The sequence below is a fragment of the Corvus hawaiiensis genome, chromosome 3 (genome assembly GCF_020740725.1).
Source record: "Corvus hawaiiensis isolate bCorHaw1 chromosome 3, bCorHaw1.pri.cur, whole genome shotgun sequence".
Classification (NCBI taxonomy): domain Eukaryota; kingdom Metazoa; phylum Chordata; class Aves; order Passeriformes; family Corvidae; genus Corvus; species Corvus hawaiiensis.
Genome location: NC_063215.1, coordinates 43990992 through 44012996, shown reverse-complemented (window position 1 = coordinate 44012996; position 22005 = coordinate 43990992). Strand labels below are relative to the sequence as shown.

Genomic DNA, 22005 nt, shown 5'->3' with positions numbered 1-22005 from the left:
ATTAAAATTTAACATATTGATCATCACAAACATCAGTATGCTCTGCAAGTGACTCACTGAATTTAGTTCTTTAATGCAGTTTCTGTTTAAATAATACTGGTTTATTTTGAGCAACATTATGCTTACAAAACTTTTCTGAAAAAAACCCCCATCTCTGTGATACGTTCTTTCTTAAAAATTAGTAACCTTTCACAGATTTTTTAATGAAGTTGCTCTCTGACCACATATATTTAGCATATCATATATTAAAACAAAAAAAAAGAGTTCTAGTAGTTCTAGTAATAAGTCTCATTCTTCTAATAAGAATTCTAGTAATTATAGGACAAACAAAACTGGCAACAAAAGATTAAATCTTCTGCACAAGCGGATCTCTGTCTCAGCATAAATAATAATGGTTTTATCCTTCATATTGTTCTTACCTGCACATATACTTTGTAGGCAGAGTTACTTTGCTTCATCTTTATACAGGTCAATTTAGTAGCAAAATTACAGGTTTTTTTGTAAATTATTGAAATACCTAGAACTATATTGGCCATTCGAGATGCATGCATATGCCTCTTAGTAGTTGCTGTAACTTTATGTCCTTTCCACTTTCATAGTTTCTCAGTATAAATTCATCCTCCTCGAGTGCACTGTACACTGCAGGACAAGAGTTAAAAATGAGTATATGTGATGGAGGACAACTGATTTTTTCTATAACTGAGAGGTTTTCAATGCATAGATCCTTTAACATGACTAAATGTCCCTTTCCTAAGCAGTGCTACAGCTGCACTTATGAACTCTATTAAAATAAAAATATTGCAATCACTGATAAGAAAATCCCTCCTAAAACTCCATCAAAAATTAATGTTTTTTTAAAAGGTTCATTCTGAAAGCAAGTGGCTAATAATTTACTAATAATTGACATTGATTAATAAACTGGACTACAACAACGCAAGTATTTTTTTACCTGTGAAATTGGAACCAATATTCTCGTTATCTTATATATATGTTAGCTTGCTAAATCAATTACTCGTGATAGATAATATTTAAATAATTATCTGTCATAGATTTCTACAGGACATCTAGTCTTTTTTTCTTCACTGGAACTTTCTTCTCACATGTAAAACATAGAAATTCACTTTATCACAAGCATTATTTAATTAGGAGAAAAAACCCCAGATGATTAAAGCATTTCTTGATGTGTCTCCAGGTCTGAGGTTCAGACCTTACACTAATATTGTACTTTTTAGAAGTCTACAAAATAGTTCATTAATGATCAGTGGCTCCTGTGTTAACTACTTCCTGGGATAGAAAGACTGGGTATGCATGAATTTATTAACTGATGTGAAGGTTCCTTACAGCTTTAGTAGTTCCTTCATTGGATATCATCTTGGAATCATGTACAAGGTACTACACTCAGAAAATAAAAGAAGTGGTGGCTCATTTTCTAGTGTCACTTGATCCATCTTTCAAGTGTGAACTTTGGTGAAGAGATTAAAATGATAGTATCTTGATAGAATAAAAAGCTTTTACCTAACTTGTGTGCAAATGGCGTAACTTTAAAAAGAAGCTTTTCAATTGACTGAATCATGTAATCCAAAAAGGTAGATTAAAAAAATGTTGGTTGCATTTTTGACATTCTTGATTTCAATCGTAAGTAAAGGGCAGAGATAACAAAATAATTTAAAACATACAATTTCCGTAGTGTTTTGTTTTTTTTTTTAATCAAGTTGACCTGAAACAAGTCCATAAATCATTACTCAATACTAGTCGTTGGACACAAATTTTGGATTTTTAGGTCATTGTATGATGATTCTACACTGAATACTACTGTATTAACATGTCAGCAATTCTTTCCTACCTAAAAGGTGATCATTTCATGAATAGAATCTTTTCTATATATTGAACATTTTAACATGGGCTAGAACCTAATTATCCAGATCATGGTAATAACATTTTAAAAGTTTACAGGATAATAAAAATATACACATATAGAATACATTTTTAGATTAGATTTTCATGTTAAATAATCACTTTCTTTTCACTTATATTTCATCAACTTTGGTGAGTTGAGATACCACATACTAAATTTATATGCTGCTATTTTAAAATTTAAAAAAACCCCACCAAACTGGCCAATTGATAGGATTCTTCATAGGCTGTCATTGGTAAAGACAGTTCCAGTGAAAAACATTACAAACTGTCAAAAAAATGGCAGGAAATAGTCAATGCCTTAACTTTGTTAATCAGGAGGAAAGTAAACATTAACTGACTATTGTCATGCTTTGGAGTCCTGAGAGGAAATAAAAAGATAAACAAAAAGGCCAAACACCTCCTATATATTCTTTCTATAGCTGCTAGAATAAATTTTTAGGTTATTTACTTGCAGACTATGCAATATGGGCCTCATTGAAAATAGTGTTGAACACAAGAGACTCTCAGTTATAATATGTCTGACTGTCATACTTGCAGAGTTACTCTACTATGTGTAGTCTTATAGATTTCCTTTGTTCTGCAATGACCCCTGCATAGAACAACTACAATATAATCCTTTCTTTTTCACCATATCCTTATTACACTGTAAATCAGCACACGTCTTCTTCTAAATAGATCTGGGAGGAAAAAAAAAGCCTTAAATAATTTCCCACGAGATAATTCCATTGACTATAGCAATATTGAGTATGGTCCATATTACTTGGTCAAAATTTTATAGGTAAGGTGAGGAACACTATGGTCCTAATGACCATGATTTGCATTCTAGAGTTTTTCTGGTTGAGACACTGCACATCTTTCAATAAATCACCTGGGACTTAAACACAGGGGTTTATTTTTTCATTTGCAAACAAAAACCCGTGTTCCATTCCCAAGGAAGATACAAGAATTAATATTTACAGAGAGATTCTTGTCTATCAGATTCCATTTTGGTAAGAAATGGCAAGCATACTATTTGTTTTTTTTAAAGTGTTTTGTGTTTCTCTTCACAACTTAAAAATCAATAGTTTGGGGTTTTTTTTTTATTACAGGTTGAAGACAAATGAAAGTCTCTGGCATATTGTGGATGTAGGACATACAGAATTTAAACATGCAGTGAAGCCATCAGAAAATAGAATCTTTCCTCCCAATAGCTCTCTATTATTCTAATACACATGTCAGGTCATAACTGGTTGAGGCTCCGGAAGTATTTTCAGGTTGCAAGTAATATAGGGCCGATAATATCAGATTCTAATAAATAAACCATTGACATTTTTAGTGCAAGTTCCAGTGATACAAAGAGCTACCATTACATAATAAACACCTCTGGTTTTATTGTAAAGCTGGGAGCTATTTCTTCACTATAACATATATTAAATAGAAGTTTTATTTCTATTATGCCAAATAAATGAAGTGAAACAACAAGGGAGTGTTTTAAATGAAGTGTATTATAGGGATAAAAAATACAGAAGATTAACTAAGAAGAAAAATCAGTATGATATTTTCCATGTAAAGTCAATGCTTTCAAAAACAGAGTAGAAACATGAGAGGCTCTGACAGTATAAAACTCAAAAGTATTTTCTGTTCCCCAGGATATAATCTCTCTCTTTCCTTCCCAAGGAAAACAAACAAACAAAACCCTCTGTTATGACACTGTACTAAAACAACATTTGAATTGACTAGAGTACCATAAATAATCTAACATCACTTGCAAGAAAGCAGTTGATACAGCTGTGTTTGTCACAACTGCCATTAATTTTGACAGGATTTCTACACACAGATTGCTCACTGTGTTGAGGCTCTAATGTTGGTAAACTGCAACTTATTCATTTTAATTATATTTTTTCTAATTATGTTTTTTCTGTTTCTCAATCCTATTTCTCCATTTTCTTTTGCAATACCAGTTTCTATGGAAACTGAAATGACAAGTACATGAATGGAGTTTAATGATGTCAAGTAGTGCTGCTTGAAATCATTGTATGTAATAGATTAAAATGTATGTTATATGTGTAATATTTTTGTTTGTTAGAAAATATCAGTGCCTGCATCTTTGAGTTAACTTAAATGATACTCTGTACACATAGCTGACAACACTCCATATTTTCACATGTTGTAAACTGCAGATATCTGTTACTGGACAGTCAAAGCCCATGGGCTGGGAAATACCTTAATACACATTATGCTGAAGCTGCTGCAGAAACAGCTTTGCAACACTGTGTCACTTCTGAAAGAGTTTCATGCACAATAACATTTTTCCTTCTCAAATGTGTTGCTACAGAGGCCTTTACTCTTATCACTGATGGGCTCAGCCTTGACCAGTATGGGTCCATCTTGGAGCTGTCTGGCACTGGTTCTGCCAGACATGGAGGAAGCTTCTGGGAGCTCCTCACAGAAGACACCCCCGTAGTCCCCTCCCACTCTACAGAACCTTGCCACACCACCCCAATAAACTAAGATAAATGAAAATGACAGCTTATTCCAGAAAGTGTTTTTTTGATCTAGATGTGTCATAGGTTAGCCCGGTTACAAACCGAACCCGCGACAAAATGCATGTGAAGCATTGTGCAAAGTATGTTCAAAAGTGTTAAAGCCTATAAAAAGATAAATTAAATTAAAGGGTTAATAAGGGTATTGATAAATAAGAGGAACTTTTAAACTTAATTTATTTTTATCACATACATAATGAGCATACTACAAAAAAAACCTGTCAAAATACTATTTGGAAATTTGTATTATTGAGATATTTGTCGGTTTGCTTTTTCAGGATTTCTAGCCTCCTGGGTATATTTAGGCATGTTTTCCATCTGTTTTTAAATGGCAATAATCCAGTTTCACATTTGTTATCAAAAACATTTCCTCATAATCCTCCAAATCCTTAGTTATTCTTTATCTTTGGAAAGAAACAGAGGGAAAAAAAAAAGGAAAGAAAGAAAAAGCCAGGAGTGAGATAAAAAACCTGTGGAGAATAAAAGAAGAGATCTCATGGGCTGCTATGTTTCGGAAACTTGTGTTAGAAGATTTCACTCATCTACTAGCAGAAATTTTGTCTTAATTTCAGCCAAAAAAACTTCTGCCAAATTTATATAAATATTTTTTCTGTCCAACTTTAGTCCTGCAATTTAAATATTTGTTTACTTTTCTTGTTTTGCTTCATATATTTAAAGGGAAAAAATTATATTAATTTCAACTTTTTATTTTTCAAAATTAATTGAGTCATAAAGTTTTATTATATTTATTTTAATGAATAGAAATATGTTGTCTAATAATCTTAGAAGACTGGCTTTGCATTTGCTTGATTAGAATCCTTCTTGATCATGGTTTTTCCAGAACTGTGCACAGTATTCCACAGTGGCTTTACAATGTCTTGTAAAATGATACTGATACTTTCCTGTATCTTGGCCACGAATATGAGCTCTTTCCATATTTTTCACTGTTTTCTTTCTTTTCTGTACAATGATCAATTACTTCCACATATTTCTTCTTTGTTATCCTTTTCAGCTAGGAAAGGACAATGGAATGCTGTGATATTGCCACGTGATGTTTGGTCTTCCTATATGCCATTGATACCTCTGATATTACAAAGGGTTCTTTTCTATGAGGTCAATACTGACAGCAAGATTTCGTCCTCTTCAGCCTTGGGATACAAATTTTAATACATGTACATTGTTATAACAAAAACTAAGTAAATATGCACATATAACTAATGTTTTTCATGCTTCAGCTTTCCCAGAGTGATGCAACTGAGCATATGCTGTTTCCAAAGGCTGTTTTAAACTGTCTTTATCTTGCTTGTTTGCATAATTCTACATGCTAGGATATATGGTGGGAGAGAAACAATTCTGAGAGGTAAAAAAAAAATTTATGTGTACCTTTCAAAATTCTATATTAGGTGCCTATTTGCTTTTATATTAAAAATCCTTAATCAGCATACATTATAGCAAAAGTTCACAATCTCCTTTTCTCCTCCAAAAATTTTCTTTAAATCCTTTTCATTTGGGAAGTGATCCCAGTTGGTCACTCAATCACTGAAAAGGACAGCTTTATAACGACAAATATTGAACAGAAATAATATGAAATAAAATATCCTTCACATAAATTTCATAAATATAAGAACTTAATTATAAAATTATTTTATTTGATTAATTAGTTATGAAATAATTTCAAGAATAACAATAAAAACTTATGTTTGTGTGTATATTTATCATTATTATACCTATTCTTTAGAATATTGTAAGAATAATTAGACAAACACATCCAATAAGATTTGAACTGAATGATTGTAAAGTTAAATTTGTCTAATAAATACTGTCCAGTAAAGAAAGGCTCTCTTGAGACTGCAGTTTGAGATTAAGTGTTACACAAAGTGCAGCAAAAATAGCATGGCGTTATGCTGAAAGTGGCCACTGTTTCTTAGGGAGTAAATGTCTTATTAGAAGCACACTAAATACAGGAATATGAGAGCAATTGGGATTTTTTTTACAGAATCAGTTTGTAAAGGGGTCATCAAACAATAATTATCTGCCCTCATCTTGTGAACAAGTGTAATAACTCCTAAATCTACAAAAGCATCTGATTAACAGCGATGCTGACTGAACACAGTCCTCCCTGCTAAAAACAGCATAAGAAATTTTGAATGTTCTAGCAACTACTGTTGATAGGGGAGTTAGCACAACTTCCTTTCCACTTTGGATGACTTCTTAGGCAAGCTTTCAAAATATACTTGCAAGAGACTTTTGTTCATAAACTCCTGTTCTGGTCTTCTCATGAGGGGAAAAAGCAGATCAACAAGTATACAACAGCGACAGAGCAAAATGATACAAAATAAGACTGAAGGAACTTTTGAAATTCTGAAATTGTCTTGCTCAAAGTTATTTTGATATTCAGTGTCACTGAGAAAGAACTAAGGGGTAGATTCCTCAGTCTTTGCAAAAGTACGATGAGTCATTTCATATCCCTGATGATCAAAAAGAAAAAAGCTATGTGTACCCTTAGACAAAGTCACCATAATGGGGCAAGTGGAAGTTCAGTTGCAGATGTATCTCAAAAGGAAAAAAAAAAGAATTAAAAAAGGGCTTTTGAAAACATGTATCAGAAGCACAGAAGTATTTATTGCTTTTCCTTTGTGTATAACATGACTATTTAATTCAGGAAAGAAGCCAGCAGATCTTTGAATGAACACGGGTACAATTGTGTCCTTTAATACGGTATATTGTAATCCAACATAAGAGAAAAATCAGAATGTACATCTCATTACTACAAGAATTACTCTTCCTTTCAGAGGATCCTTCCTACTTGTATGAACAAATAACTAGGAGACATCCTGTGTCTAGAAGTCCTATCTTGCAAGAATGGACATCCATAAAATGAATTCAGAATGGCCTACAGTCTGTATTCCTTTGCTCATAGGCCACAATATATTCTACAATAGGCCACAGGAGGAGATGAAGAAACTGAAAACAACACAGGTCAAAATGACTTTGTCATTAGCTGGTCTTTTCAAAGGCTCCAGGTGCAGGTTTCTTACAGAGATGAGGAGGATTGATGGCTTCCTATTTACACCATGAAGTGTGTGCTCCCTATCTTCAGTATTACAGGAGGCAGCTGTGTCACTGGTAAAAATTCTTCCTGTCTCAGAATGAAACCAAAAGAGAATTTTCTTTGAACCATTCAAATGACCAAAATCTGAATGTACATCCAAATCTACGAGAAAAACTCCAAGTTAGAATTAAGCAAACAAAAAAACCCCGAGTGTAACAGTCACGTTGCTCCTACTTTTTGAGGTAGGAGCATGTGGTGGTTCTTCACCCTACGAGAGGCATCTAAACCTAACTTAGTAAATGGAACAGATATATTGCACATGGAGACTTGCCAAATCATTTCACCCTGTAATGACATAGTGAGAAGGATAAAAGGGTTCCAGGGGAAATATTGATTATTGCTATTAATATATCAGCTATCCGACCATATCTCTCTAATATTAGCTATAACATATAGCTCTAATAGTAGCTATAACATATAGCTCTAATTAGCTAACATATAGGTCTAATGGGTCTTTTTACAGTAGTAGATTAATTCAGGTGTGAATTTCTATAGATAGAAAAGAAAGTGTTAATTTCTGCTTTCTGTGGGTTTGTGGGCCTGCAGCAGACCAGAGGGATGGTGAGGACTGGGATTTAACTGGAAGCCAAAGATTTTAGCAAGATTATATCAAGACAGGGCTGACAAACTTGAAAACCGATCTTACTGTTCTAAATTTGAAAAACAGGTTTTGGCAAGTCAGACTAGATAAGGAATCATCTGAACTGTACAGTTCAGTACACCCTGGGGCAGATATATGTTTTCCCATCTGCCTTTTTAAATAAATGAAGAATTTACACTCATGATGCATTAAAAAATAGATCAATGCAACATTTGTAGATATTGAGATTGTCCACATAATTGCCAATGACATGCTTATACCAAAGGCAATTTGGGCAGATTATGATGAGATGCTAAAAAAGCTTAAGTCAAGACCCTAAGGATAAAATATCACTTTCATTTCTATTGAACCAATGTTTGCTAAAAAAAATTATGTATAAAAAGAAGGCATCCACATGAAAGAAAGAAAATCTGCTTGCAGAAATGTTTGAACGACCAACTAATGGATAATACCATAGGCATCACGCATAAACATTGGAATCACAGACTAATTATAGAGTATGTCAGGGGTATGAAAAATTCCACATGAGAATGTAACTACACAAACTGCACAAAATATATTAGATGAACGTGAAAAGGTCCTAAATCAGAGATTGCACTGGCATTCTCCTTTACTCTGCTTCTATGATCCCAACAAGCCAGCAGCAATTCAAGCAGATGTGCTGTACTTCCAAATGTTTATCAATATAACAGACAGAACTATTACCTTTACTTCATAAACAGATTTGTTTATGAGTTTTGGTATAAAAAGAAGATTATGAAGAAACTACTGATCAGTGATCTCATCATAGGAAATATTAGCTAAGCAGATCTGGATCCCAAGTAACTCAAAGACATTTTATTTGAATCTCTCAAAAGTTGATTCCAGAGTCAGATGTCAGACTGGTGTATTTATTGTGGACAAATGAAAATGCGCTACAAGGAACTACTAAATCAAACTGTATTCATTATACACTTAGTAAATTTTTAAAAACAAACTGAAGTACACATGGAAGTATTCTGTGATGTAAAACTGTATTGGCGATCTCATAGCAGAGTAGAAAATACAGATGTCTATGCAAACTGTAACAACAGTTTTACAGCTTGAATTTTCAAAGATTTAATTTCATTACAATGTGACAATGATTTATAACAGAAATTGGTACAAAATATTTTACGATTTTTATGGGACACATCATAGTACTTACAGAATGAAAATTCAAGCCAAGAAAATAATATATTGGCTAGATATGATTTACATTCAGCTGAGTTTAGATGTTCATATTCTATGTCAGAAACAGGGGCCAGAGTGTGTATTTCAAAATATGCATGAGGATTCATTTCCACAGCATAAGGTTATTTCAGGGTGTGTCAAAGGACACTATGCCACCTTAAAGCAGCATGGTCAAGTTAAGATCAAATAAAGGTTTGTGATTCTTGTAGGCTAGGGGAGGTTTAGAGGGGAAGGACAGGACATAAATTTGGATATAAAAAAAGAATAATTGTAGGCAATTGTGATGAGTAGGCAAAAATGATGAGTTCTAAAGGATGGGTACTTCTAAGAATGCAGAAGCTCTTCTCATTTTTATGTCACCATGATACCTATATGCCTTTCATGCTACAGCTAGCAGTCTGAGCAGCAGATTCTACCTCTGCTGCAAAACGGTCCTTACAAGGTCTGTCACATAAACAGCTGATACAAGACAACAGCTTACGGTATATAGAAAGTCAGGAGAGAAACACATTAAAACAATGAATAATTATACAAATAATGTAATTTGTTCAAGATTAGGAATATTACAACGCTATTTCCTAAATTCAGCCTTCTTAAATTCAGCCTAAATTGAGACTGTTTTTCAAAACAGCAGACTTCACAAGCTAAAGGCTAATACATTTTCCCATTTCATTCAACTGTTTCTTTCCTATAAGGTTTCTTGGCATAGATGGAGCTTATTCTCATTACTGTCTTCTCAGTAAATACTGCAAGAGAAATGTAGTATTTCCTGCAAATATTAGAATTGCTGGTTGGTGTATAGTATTTTTATTCTTGTTCATCTCTGGTTTTAAATTAGCATTGTACCACAGAATTAGGTTACATTTTCAGATGATGCTATTTCAAATACCTAAAGCGGTTCACTACTTGATTTTTTTTTATCATATTTCAGCTCCATAATGAGTGGATTATTGATTAAAGCAATATTTAAAAAAAAATATTTTTAGTATTGATTGATTAAAAAGGATTACTGATTGAAAAAGCTCATATATTTAATTAACTTATTTTAACAAGCTAACTTTGAATATCTAGATTAATTCTGATATCTTTCCTTAAGTCAAAGAGACAAAATTGCTACAAAGAATTAGTTTGCAATGAAGCAATAACTAGGTGGATTTGATGGTGTTTAAATTTATCACAATAAGAAATCTAAGAGTTACAATTTTTTTTCATATCAAAACCTTAATAGATTAAATAGCATTACACTTTACCATTGACATAAATGCAATACAAATAAAAAGGTAGTAATTTATTCCTATTTATTTTTTTAAGTAAAATTTTGAAAGAAAAAAAAAAAAAGACTACATTTAATATTTAGGTATCATCCTAAGAAATTTATTAGGTTAAAAATTACACAATACTTTCAAAACTAGTGAATCTTAAAAAAAAAATTAAGTCTACACATCCTTGAAAGGAATTAAATGATGTGGTAAAAGTAGTAGTTAGATAAATTAACATATACAGATAAATCTTTAATTAACTGCACAATATCAACTTTCAAAATTATTAACTAAACCTGTTTTCAATTAATTTTAAATATGCCAAATTATATCCTTTTCTGATTTTCACAGCAGTGAAATTGATGTGAAAAGTTCAGCTAAATCACAAGTATAATGTTGAAATATGGTATTTCCAAAGAGTACACACATGCAGCACTGTGATGGGTTACCCTTGGTTGGCTGTCAGATGCCCCCTAAGCCACTTCCTCACTCCCTCTTCTCATCAGTAATAGGGGAGAAAATAGGTGAAAAGTCTCAGAGAGAAAGCAAAGGAAAACACTGATTTACCACCACAGGCAAAAGATGCTTGAGTGGGGAAAAATTTATTTAATGCCAAGTGGAAATGGTGTAGGATGGTGAGAAACAAAGACAGAAATAAAAACATCTTTCCCCTACCCTCCCCTTCTTCCCAGGGTCAACTTCACTTCTTTCTTCCTACCACTTCTATCACCTCCCTGCCTGAAGCAGTGGAGAGGAATTAGGAATGGAGGTTACAGTTAGTTCATAACATTTTGTCTCTGCTGCTCCTTCTTCCTTCTCACTTTTCCCTTGTTTCAGTGTCAAGTCCCTCCCATGTGATGAAGTCTTTCACAAATTCCTCCTGTGTGGATCCTTCCCATGTGCTAGAGTTCCTTTCCAGGGGATATAGTCCTTCAGAAACAGACAGTTCCAGCGTAGGTTCCCACAAGTGGTAGTGCCTGACAGAAAGCCTGCTCCTCTCCACATGCCAGTAGCCTGCTGCAGTGTGGTCTCTTCTCTTTCCAGGGCATATCCACCTGCTCCAGTGGGGGTTCTTCCATGGGATGCAGGCAAATGTTTGATTTGTACCTGGAGCGTTGCCTCTCCCTTGTCCTTTACTGACCTTAGTGTCTGCAGAGCTGTTTATCTTGCTGCTGTACAGTGATTTTTACCCTTTCCAAAATACGTTATCACAGAGGCACCATGAGCATTCCTGATGGGCTCAGCTTATGAAGAGCCTGCTGAGACCAGCAAAATAAACTGCACAAAGAGAAAAAAACTGACAAAAATTAAAACAAAACAAAATAAAATAAAATAAAAACAAGCCACCATTTTTCTGTGTGTTGCACCTCTTGGCCCCCTTCTGCATAATACTAGAGGCAGTATCTTTTAAAAGATCTTTCAACTTTTGTGTTGTAAGATGTCTTAAATATATATTTTTTTGTTCTAAAGGACCATCACTAGAAGTTTCTCCTTTTTAAATACTAGGTCAGTGATGTAACTGGGGAATTCCTAAGTGTAACATTGGTTGATGTTTCTTTTAGGAAATTGAAGGAAAGAACATATATTTTCCAGATATCTTTATTTCCTTTCAAACTAAAAATACTCTTACATATAGTAGAATACTGTGAAAGGGAAATTAATTAAAATAAAATAGTGGTCAAGACTACCAGGCATCCTCTCCACAGGCACAACAGATCACTCTCTGAGAGATCCAGAGGCATTTGTAAAGTTGTCAACAGAATTGACAGTGAAGCCTGAGAGAGCAGAAGCCGCTGATAGAGAATAATTTCTACAGCTTGTCATTTTTGGCACTTGGAACCTAATGCAAGAAAAAGGAAAGAGAGAAAAGGTATGGCATACTCAACAGAATGCTATTATCAAGACCATTGCAAAAAAGTATGACTAGCCTTCGATTAATATAGGCTCCTTTCAAAAGTTATATTAAATCATAGAATCATAGAAGAGCCTAGGTTGGAAAGGACCTTAAAGATCAACTAATTCAAACCCCACCCTTTGCTATATATATATGTGTGTGTGTGTTATGGCTGCAATAGTACTTCAAGCTGAGCAGAGTATTACAATTAGGAACTAATTTATTAATTTAGTGAACACATTACAGAACCATATCTCTACAGCTGAACTAACCTGTTGTTCTGGAAATGGAAGGATTAAAAAAATTTAGCTTCCCTTTCTCCAAAATACACTTCTCTATATTCTTTTTTCCTTTGTAAAACCATTATTAATCTTAGTCAAATGGGAATGAAATTTTTGCAGAGATGCTAGACTGCTTAATTTAGATACAGAATCATTGATTTTAAGATCTATTATATGCTCTGAAAAGTGATAAGCTTAATGATAAACTATGGATATTGAAGAGTATGATCACACTCATCATTTAAATTATGAGTACACCTACACTATGGGAAAGTTTTCACTTAGTGATAAAGTATCTGACACAGTAGTGGTCTTAGCTTTCTGAACGAATTCTGAGCCCTGTTGGTATATGAAAAATAATTTATAAAATGGTAACAGAAAATAAAAAGGGGAAAAAAGTGTTGGAAAAATCCAAAAATACTATAAAAGGGAATTAGAATAATTCTGTGAGTATACAAAAGAAAGACAAAGCAATGGAATGTTGTAGGACTGTGCTTTTCCTAGTTAAAAGGTTGACTTTTCTCTGAAGATAGTCAGGTTTTTGCTACTTTTATCTGAATGCTAAGATTTCTCCATAAGTTTCTGAATGCAAAATGATGCAGAATAAAAACACCATAATACTCTTTTTGGCAGTAAACCTGTTGAATGCTTGAGTTACACCCCATGATTAAATATAATTTCTATAATCACAAATATGAGGTTTCAACCAAAAATAATAAATTAATTGAGAAGCAGACAAGTGATGTGGGTTTTATTATCTCAGTAATCTTTGTCTCCAAAGTATAAATCACATGAAGAGAAGTCAGAATCAAAGACTATCAAGCTGTTAAAAGAAATAAGGAAAGGAAACCATAGACATAATTCACTATTCTGTTATTCTAGTTTTATACTAGTGGAATCTACAGGTTTTTTTCCTTGTAGACATTTCAAAACCAGCTTAATCTATTAGCTATTCTAGTAGACAAAGCATCATAAACTGCAGTCGCAAGCAGTTTCCCAGAATATCTATTCCCAGGAATACATAAGAACTTAATGTGCTAAAAGGTTTTAATAGCAACTTGCTCAACTTCTGTGTTTAAAAGGCAATAATGCAAATCCACCTGATGCCATGATCTAGTTGAGGTGCTAGGGCATGGGTTGGACTCAATGATCTTGAAGGTCTCTTCCAACCCAGACATTCTCTGAATTCTGTGAAATTCCAGCACAATGAAAGTTCAAAATTGGTGCCCTGTGCATTATTTTTATCAATTTTAAACCAAATATGAGATGAAAATTTTACTTACTTATCTTTTATAGTCTTTATTTTTATTGTTTGGAAAAAATCAGTCTTCATAAAAGGTTTGAGTTACATCTGAATTGCTGTTGGGGCATTGCTTGTATATGAAAGGCATTGTGCCTACCAAGATGCTTTGCAGCCAATCCTAGATTTGTTGCTTTCCTCACATGCAGACATGTTGTACTACCAGCTAGCTTCAGCAGGACTCCTTCTGGTTTACTTCAGTTTAGCCAAAAGAGAATGATTCTGTGTTCCTGCAAAATGTAAACTTCAGTACTTAATCCCTGGAAATGCAAGTAATGAAACTGAGTATTTTACAAAGGTCCTAAAATGTCTGTGTATATTAAGAGTTTTATTTGCGATGTGCTTATTCTCAGTGTCATCAGTGTCAGCTGTCAGCCAGGTAGACTGTAAGTATCTCTGAATGAAATTAAATAAATCTCTCCTTGATCTGCTAGAAGACACCTGCACTCCTATTTGCCATTCTTTCTTTAAGTTAAAGAAAAATTTTATGCACAGTCTTTTCCACTACTTTTCATCAATAAGTGAATTCAGGTTATTGCTATAAAAAGTTACTCAGTGGGTAAATTCCTTGTCAGTTAAGCAAAGGATTGTATTAATTCTGTCAAAAGTATTAATTAGGCATACTATAATTTGGTTTGAGGATATGCAAATATGAAACATTTCAGTCTTTTTGGAGCTGCAAAACTGATTTCACATGGAAACACGAATTAAAGTCACATATTTAAGTTTATTCTGATACTTATCATAATACATTTTGCAGATACAAGAACCTCACTGTTCAGAAGGTGTAATGGGCATAGAGATGATTTATTCCCTTGATTTCCTTTTTTGGTTTTTTTTTCTTCTTACTCTGGAGAAGCTATATCATAGATAAATTCCCGAACCAAGAAGATGCGGCAATGTGTATCCACCCCCTGAACCCAGCCCACCACCAGATCCCATCCCTCGTTTCTTTTTTCTCCAAGATATGATCTTGGAGTTCCTGTTACCCCTGAGCTTTGTGTAATGATTTGGGTAGTATGGCACTGACTGCACCAGAGCAGCACTGGCTGCCTTTCTGTTGTGAAGAACAAGAGCAGGGAGAATCATTCATTCCATGACAATGTTGGAACATTCTGTCCCTGAATCATAGCCGAAGGGTCATGGTATCATTGTTGCTGGAGTTTTTGAAAACAATTTAACTTGGTACTGGAAACAATTTCCAATTGCTTTGGAAGCTTCAGCAGCTACAGACCCGAGGCTGGAAAATTTATATATGATTAAAGCAATCATCTTGAGATCCTATAAACAGTGGTCTTAAGTGAGAGCCTTTGAGTTCTTCTAGGCCACAGTGGGCTGTGCCAGCACTTTTCTCTGAAAGAGATGCCTCTTAGAACTCTTTGGAGAGTTTGTGATACTCAGAGCACCGTTGACTGACAGCAGGACCTGGGGTGATATCCTTATATCTCAAGCCTCAACCCTTCACCCACTGAGAAGAGCCAAAACATTAGATGTGAGCATTTCTATGACTCTCAAGTAAAATTTTTCACAGCAATGCCTTTGTAAGTACTCCTTAATGTCTGTGTGCATGTGTATGTGAATGGATAAAATACCTTATAGTATGTACAGCATGAATATCACTATTCTGAATCTATACTAGGCCACAGTACAATTGTAATAAATCCTATTTTACAGCTTTTTTAATTAGTCAGTGATTAAGTGCTGTTCTCAGCCTTTATACATAAACTGTTGATCTGGAATTAAGAATGGACTCAGCTGCAGCTACATTCTGTCAGGAGTTTAGCAAGAAAGGGGATCCGCTCTGAATTTTGTGACTAAATGTATGGTCTACCTCTTACACCTTTATGCCTTCCCCTCACCCTATAGTCTCCACATGAATCATTCTGAATTGATTCTAATTAAATGCTCCCATGTATGTTTCATCCACGTATTAAGCAGAGTGAATATTGCCATCAAAATTTGTCAACTCTTCTGCAAATTCCAATGATGCCATGATGATTTTTTGCCTTTTCTTATACGTAACTTTTATGTACCATTTTACGTAGCTTTTATGTATCCTCAGTGCTTTCAGCATGCATACTTGCAATTCCTTAAGGCTGATAACTTAGCATAGTTCTAATATTCCATTAAGCCAGGAGAACAAACATCCTGGAGGTCTCACAGTTGGGGCCAGAAAGCCCTATGCTATCCTGAGAAACCAGAGTCCTCTCTAGAACACATCCTGTAAACTAAGATAGGCCCATCCAGGGGGGAATTCCTTGGGATGGGGGGGATATCACACTATTCATTTAAGCTTATATTTGGGAATATTTGATAGATATGCTAATTTGCAAGGTCTATAAATTGTATATGCAATCTATGGTATGGGTACATTTCGGGGTGCATTTCAGCGCATTCCACCTGGACAAAGTGGTGCACTTTAAGGATCCTTAAATAAATACCAAGATAAAAACCCCTCTTCCCTTAAAACGTGTTTGGTTCTTAATTTTAACACCAGGGAAAGGCAGCAATATTAAACCTGCTTTTGCTGATACCTGTCCTGGTAATTCTTTAAACCACCCAAACCACTCATTTTGTGACAGAATATTTTAACACAGTCTTGCCTGCGTTATTTGGAAGTATTTTGCCTTCAATGCTTCAGATTGCAAATGCACTTCTGCATATGTTTGACATTTAAAATTAAATCTATGGTTTGCCTAATTGTTAGCTCCTATTTGAAAGATACATTTTTTCATTATCCCTTTTTCTAGAACCTCAGCTGTGTCTTTTACAAGCTAGGGAACAATTTTTTAAGCAACTTCTTGGATTATATGACCTTTAGCTAGCTACTGGATTTTTGACCTGTCTGACTTGAACAGCTCTTTGGAATTTCCCTGGTGGAAACAAATCTTTGTCACATACTCCCTGATATAAGAATACATGGTGTGTTGACTTTGGATGCTATGTGTCCACCAAGCTGCCTGTGCCTCAGCAGAAGGGAAGAAAATATGATGAAAAAGTTCCTGGGTTGAGTTGAGTACAGGGAGATCCAGTAACAATTTCAATCACAAGCAAAAACCTTGGGAAATTATTACTATTATTATTACTACTAATAATAATACCAATTAAAAATTAAAATTAAAAAAAACAGTAGTGTAATAAGAAATAATAACAAATCTACCCTTATATCCAACCCTTCCTTCTTCCCAGGTCGAATTCACTCCTTACCTCTCATACACCCTCCCCTCCAAGCAGCACAGAGGCATGGGGAATGGAGGTTGTGGTCAGTTCAAAACAAGTGTGTTGTCTCTGCTACTCCTTCTTCCTCATTCTCTTCCCCTGCTCCAGCGTTGGGTCCCTCCTATAGGATACAATACTTCTTGACTTTCTCCAGCCTGGGTCCCTAATGGGTTCACAGGTCCTGCCAGAAAACTTGCTCCTCTGTAGGTCAAATCCTTTTTTGGGCATCCACTTGTTTCTGTGTGGGATCCTCTGTGGGCTTCAGAATGGGTACCTGCTCCACTGTGGACCTACAAAGGGTGCAGAGGGACAACCTACATCACCATGGGCTGCAGACAAATCTCTATTCCAGTGCCTGGAGCACATCTTCCACCTCCTATTTCACTGACCATGATGTGTGCAGAGTTGTTTCTTACACGTACTTTTACTCTCTCAGGGTCTCTTGTGAAGTGCTTTTTAGCCCTTCCTGAAAATCTTAGCCCAGTGGTACTACCAACATCGCTGACCAGCGGTGAGTCCTTCTTGGAGCCTGTTGGAACTGGCTGTGTCTGACATGTGGGCACCTTCTCAGGTCTTGCCACCCTTGCAGCTCCCCCAAAGGCAAAACCTTGCCACTTCAATCCAGTACAGACTATTAAACTGTAGGTAAACTTGCACTGAAATACAACTACATAAATTAATTCTGGATTTAACTCTTTCTTAAGGACGTATATCATGACACTCAATGACATTCAACACCTGTGTCTTCTGCCTAAAATTCTACTCATTTTTTGTAGCATATTTCTGCAATATTAAAACTGACACACACCTCCCACTAACCACCCTGACAGTTCACAGTACAACAAATTTTACATCAAGGAGGGGGAAAAAAAATCACTAGAGATATACAAGAAGTTATTTTAGTCATTGAGGCAAACCTTTCTGGGAGAAACACTTCATAGAAGTTCAAGTTCAAGTTCAAACTTTAGCATCTCTTTTGGAATAAAACAAATAAGAACATAACTGTCATTGGGTATGAGATTATCAGCTGTAACAACACTCTCTTAGTAATCCTTGCTTCAGAGAAAGACTTTTATAGTTCCACCATACCTCAAATTGCTGTGAGATAATTTGACAAGTGATTTCCAAACTGTCAAGACTTTTAACAGGAGTACTGTAGGAGCAGATGCAGTCATAATACTTTGCAGGAAATTTAAGTATTTTAAGCAAGTGAATATCTGTAGGCAGGTGTTTTACAAGGATTCCATGCAGTTTAAGTGAGTATTGAAAGTGCCAAAATTCTACCAATTAGACATTGAATAAGAAGAACACTTCAATTTCAGAAGTCAATAGATTTGCTTTTAATTTCATAAAAGATTTTGATTTTATTTGCTTTATTTTTATGTAGGCTTATGTAATCTGACCATTAATCTCTAGTGACATTCTACTTTTCCTGTCCTATTTAGATAACCCAAAAAACCCTTCTCTTTATTTGAAGTGTAAAAAGGGATGAAAATCATGATGGAACTTCAATTTTGGACAGAGATTGAGAATGAACTGTGGAGGACAATTCAAACTTGATGTGACACAAGGAAATATAACTATTCATGGAGAAAGGTAATGGTTGAATTGTTGGAGGAGAGACGAATTTAAAAGAAGGAATAAGAGACAAATTAAATAAAATATGTTTTGCTTTGGAAAGAGTTTTTTTCAGTCCTCTCCCTTCTTTCTTACTGCCTTTCATTACCCCCTGATCACAACTGCTTTTCTCTATGCAGCTGATTTCTGTGGTTCAAGAGAAACAAAAGGAAAGAATACTGTCACAATAAAAGGGGTGATGGTGGAGCCAATTCCATCCAGAATTCTATAAATGTACTATATTTGTGTATCTCCTTTCCTGCTCTGCTAACTATGGACCACACCATTGCTAGTCCCAGGCACACCAGGCACTGTGCTGTGCCTGTGCAACGAGGACTCCTCCCTGGGTTCCTCACAAACTCATACCTGTTAGAGACTCTGGACACATTTAATGAATGATTCTTATTTGGAGAGAATATGATTTGAATTAAGGCAATTCTTTAACTGCAAATCCATATATTTTCTTTAAAAATAGCTGATCTAAATGTCCTTCAAATGTTACCTGAATTTTTAAAATTTTTGCAGGATTATCACTGTTATTATTGCTACTAATTAAGTAGTCATGGTGATGCCTTAGGTTTTAGCTTTTATATTTGATCCTGTACTGCCTAGTATGTAACTCTGAAACTTCATATAGCCTGTTAGCTACTGTTTTCACATTTTGGTTAGACATAATATACCCTCTCTGGGCCTGAACTCAGGGACGCCTTGTTGTCTCAGGCCCTGAAACATGTAAACTGAGCCTCTGGGCAGGGGGGACAAAATTGGGGAAATTACATTGAAATTATAATTGGAGAATTAACCCTGACATGCAAATGGACCAAAGTCTGAAAAACCTGTGATCCAGCATCCATCTTGGGTGGAGCCCCTTGGAGGCTTTTGACTGCCCAAGGTGTACCTTTGAAGGCCTTCCAAGTAAGTACCTCCTTTTATTCTCTTAATCTCATTTAGCCTCTGCATTCAGGTAGCCACTTCAAGGCATCAGTGGTATTTTGCCCTTTATAATCTAATTAGTACAGTCATTTTTCATTATAAAATAAAAGTCTATGTACACATGTACAGCATATTTATTGTCTTTCTTTACAGAAGACATTTCAAAGCAATGGTCAAAGAAAACAGAAAAGGTGCCATTCCTATGGCTTTTGCAATATTTCCCAGAGATGATGATGGCTGTATCACAGACTCAAAGTGCATCTTGCTGGGAATTACTTCACCAGATATATATATATTAGGGGTTACGTGTGAGCATTGCAAAGGGAATCTACTTCTGCAGTAGCAAGAAGTACACAAATTTGACTGGCAGTCAATTGAATCACTCTCTTTTACATCTTTGTTCTAATGAAATTTCTTTAAATGCAATACTTTTGTTTTTCTTCTCTGAATAAATAGTAGCTTTTTGGGTGCTAACTATTACCCCTGTTTAATTACTAGCAGATAAAATGTTTATAAGAGTTTACAAGTATAATACTTGGGGTTTTTTTCAACTATGGGAAGTAAATTAGAGATTTAGAAGTATCATAATTTTCACCTAATACAGTTAAGTAACATAATCCCAACCCAAAAATAAAAGTGCCTTCTAATGCTGTAATTATTTATAAAATCTAAAAGTCTTATTTTTATGAGATGCCTAAATGTTTTTTTGAAAGTTAAAGGCTACAACATCTTTGACGTAACCTCAGAAAACAGTTTCTGGAGATAAAGCACCCCAATGATCTGCAAAACTTGGAACAGGGGAAATTTTAAAAGAACCATTATACTTTTAATGTTGTTGATCCTAGCATTCTATTGCTATGGAAAGTTATAATTTGCAATTTAATTTTTAAAATTAAGTAAAAATTACAATCCAGTGAAACAAATTTGCTAATTTTACAATTAAATGTTTCATTTGCCTAAAGTATGTAATAACAAATTTCTTATCTTCTTCAAGTTAGGCACATGAAATCCACTGTTGTACTGTGCCCATTTCTGGGCTCCGCAGTGCAATAAAGATGTAGCTTTACTAGAACAATTCCAGCACAAGGTCACAAGGGAATTGGATCATCTTTTGTATAAAGAAAGGCTGAGAGAGCGTGGATTCTTCAGTCTGAAGAAGAGAAGTCTCAGGGAGGAGCTTATTACAGTATATAAACACCTGGAAATGGCAATGGAAGGTGCCGTGTTCTTCTCTGTGCTGACATTTCCAGAGGCAACAGACACAAATCAAAACACTTCAAGTTCCATCTGAGCATAAGAAAACAGACTTCACTGTGAGGGTCGTCAAACACTGGCCCAGGCAGCCCAAAGAGGCTGTGAATTCTCCATTCTCCAAGACATTAAAAATCTGACTCAACATAGTCCTTGGCAGCCCATTCTAGGTGACTCTGCATGACCTAAGGAGTTGAATATGATCTCCAACTCTTCCTTCCAAAGGAAATGATTTTGTTATTCTGTGAATATATAGATATGTGTATGCATATATATATTTATATATATTTATATATCTACAAATAAATTTGTGTTAATAAAATGAAAAAAACTTTAGCATTCATAGCATGATAAACACAAAAATATTGGTCACTGAACTTAGTAATTTCAGTCAAATCTTTAAACCAAATAAGGTTATTTTGCTCAGAGAAGTCCTTGACATAGTAAAAAAAAAGAACAAAATTGTTTTAATTTGCTTGAAGGTTTTCATCAAAGCTCACCTGTAAGTAGAATGATTTATTTTAAAATAGTTTATTCCATTCTTCATGAAGACATTGTTGAAAATAAATCTTTGACAGCATTTCAATCACAGCAGCAGAAAATGATGTTAATGATAGAGACAATCAACTGAAAAGTCCTGTTTCCAAATTAAAAAAAAAAAATTAATAAAAACAAACAAACAAAAAAACCCAACACACCAAAAACCAAAAATACTTTTCCTGATCATCAAGAAGGCATATTGTCCCCACATTTTTCCTTCTTTGTTTAACCATACTTACATGAACTTCCTCCCTTTGAAACAAAGTGAAGCTTTAGCATTTTAGCAGTACTCAGAGCCTTTTGTCTTTTGGATGCAGGTTTTAAAATGGAAGTCATGATGGTTAAGA

At 34.7% G+C, this 22005-nt stretch overlaps 1 long non-coding RNA gene across 2 annotated transcripts; it reads right to left on the bottom strand.

The window, feature by feature from the left end:
• Positions 1-10927: 10927 nt before the first annotated feature.
• LOC125324037 lies at positions 10928-21747 on the bottom strand. Of its 2 annotated transcripts, XR_007202757.1 has the most exons (4): positions 21619-21747; positions 17306-17607; positions 14199-14328; positions 10928-11901 (listed from the first exon to the last, which is right to left on the bottom strand). It is a non-coding gene; the product is annotated as an uncharacterized LOC125324037 (long non-coding RNA). The 2 variants fall into 2 exon arrangements; XR_007202758.1 differs by lacking the exon at positions 14199-14328.
• Positions 21748-22005: the final 258 nt, after the last annotated feature.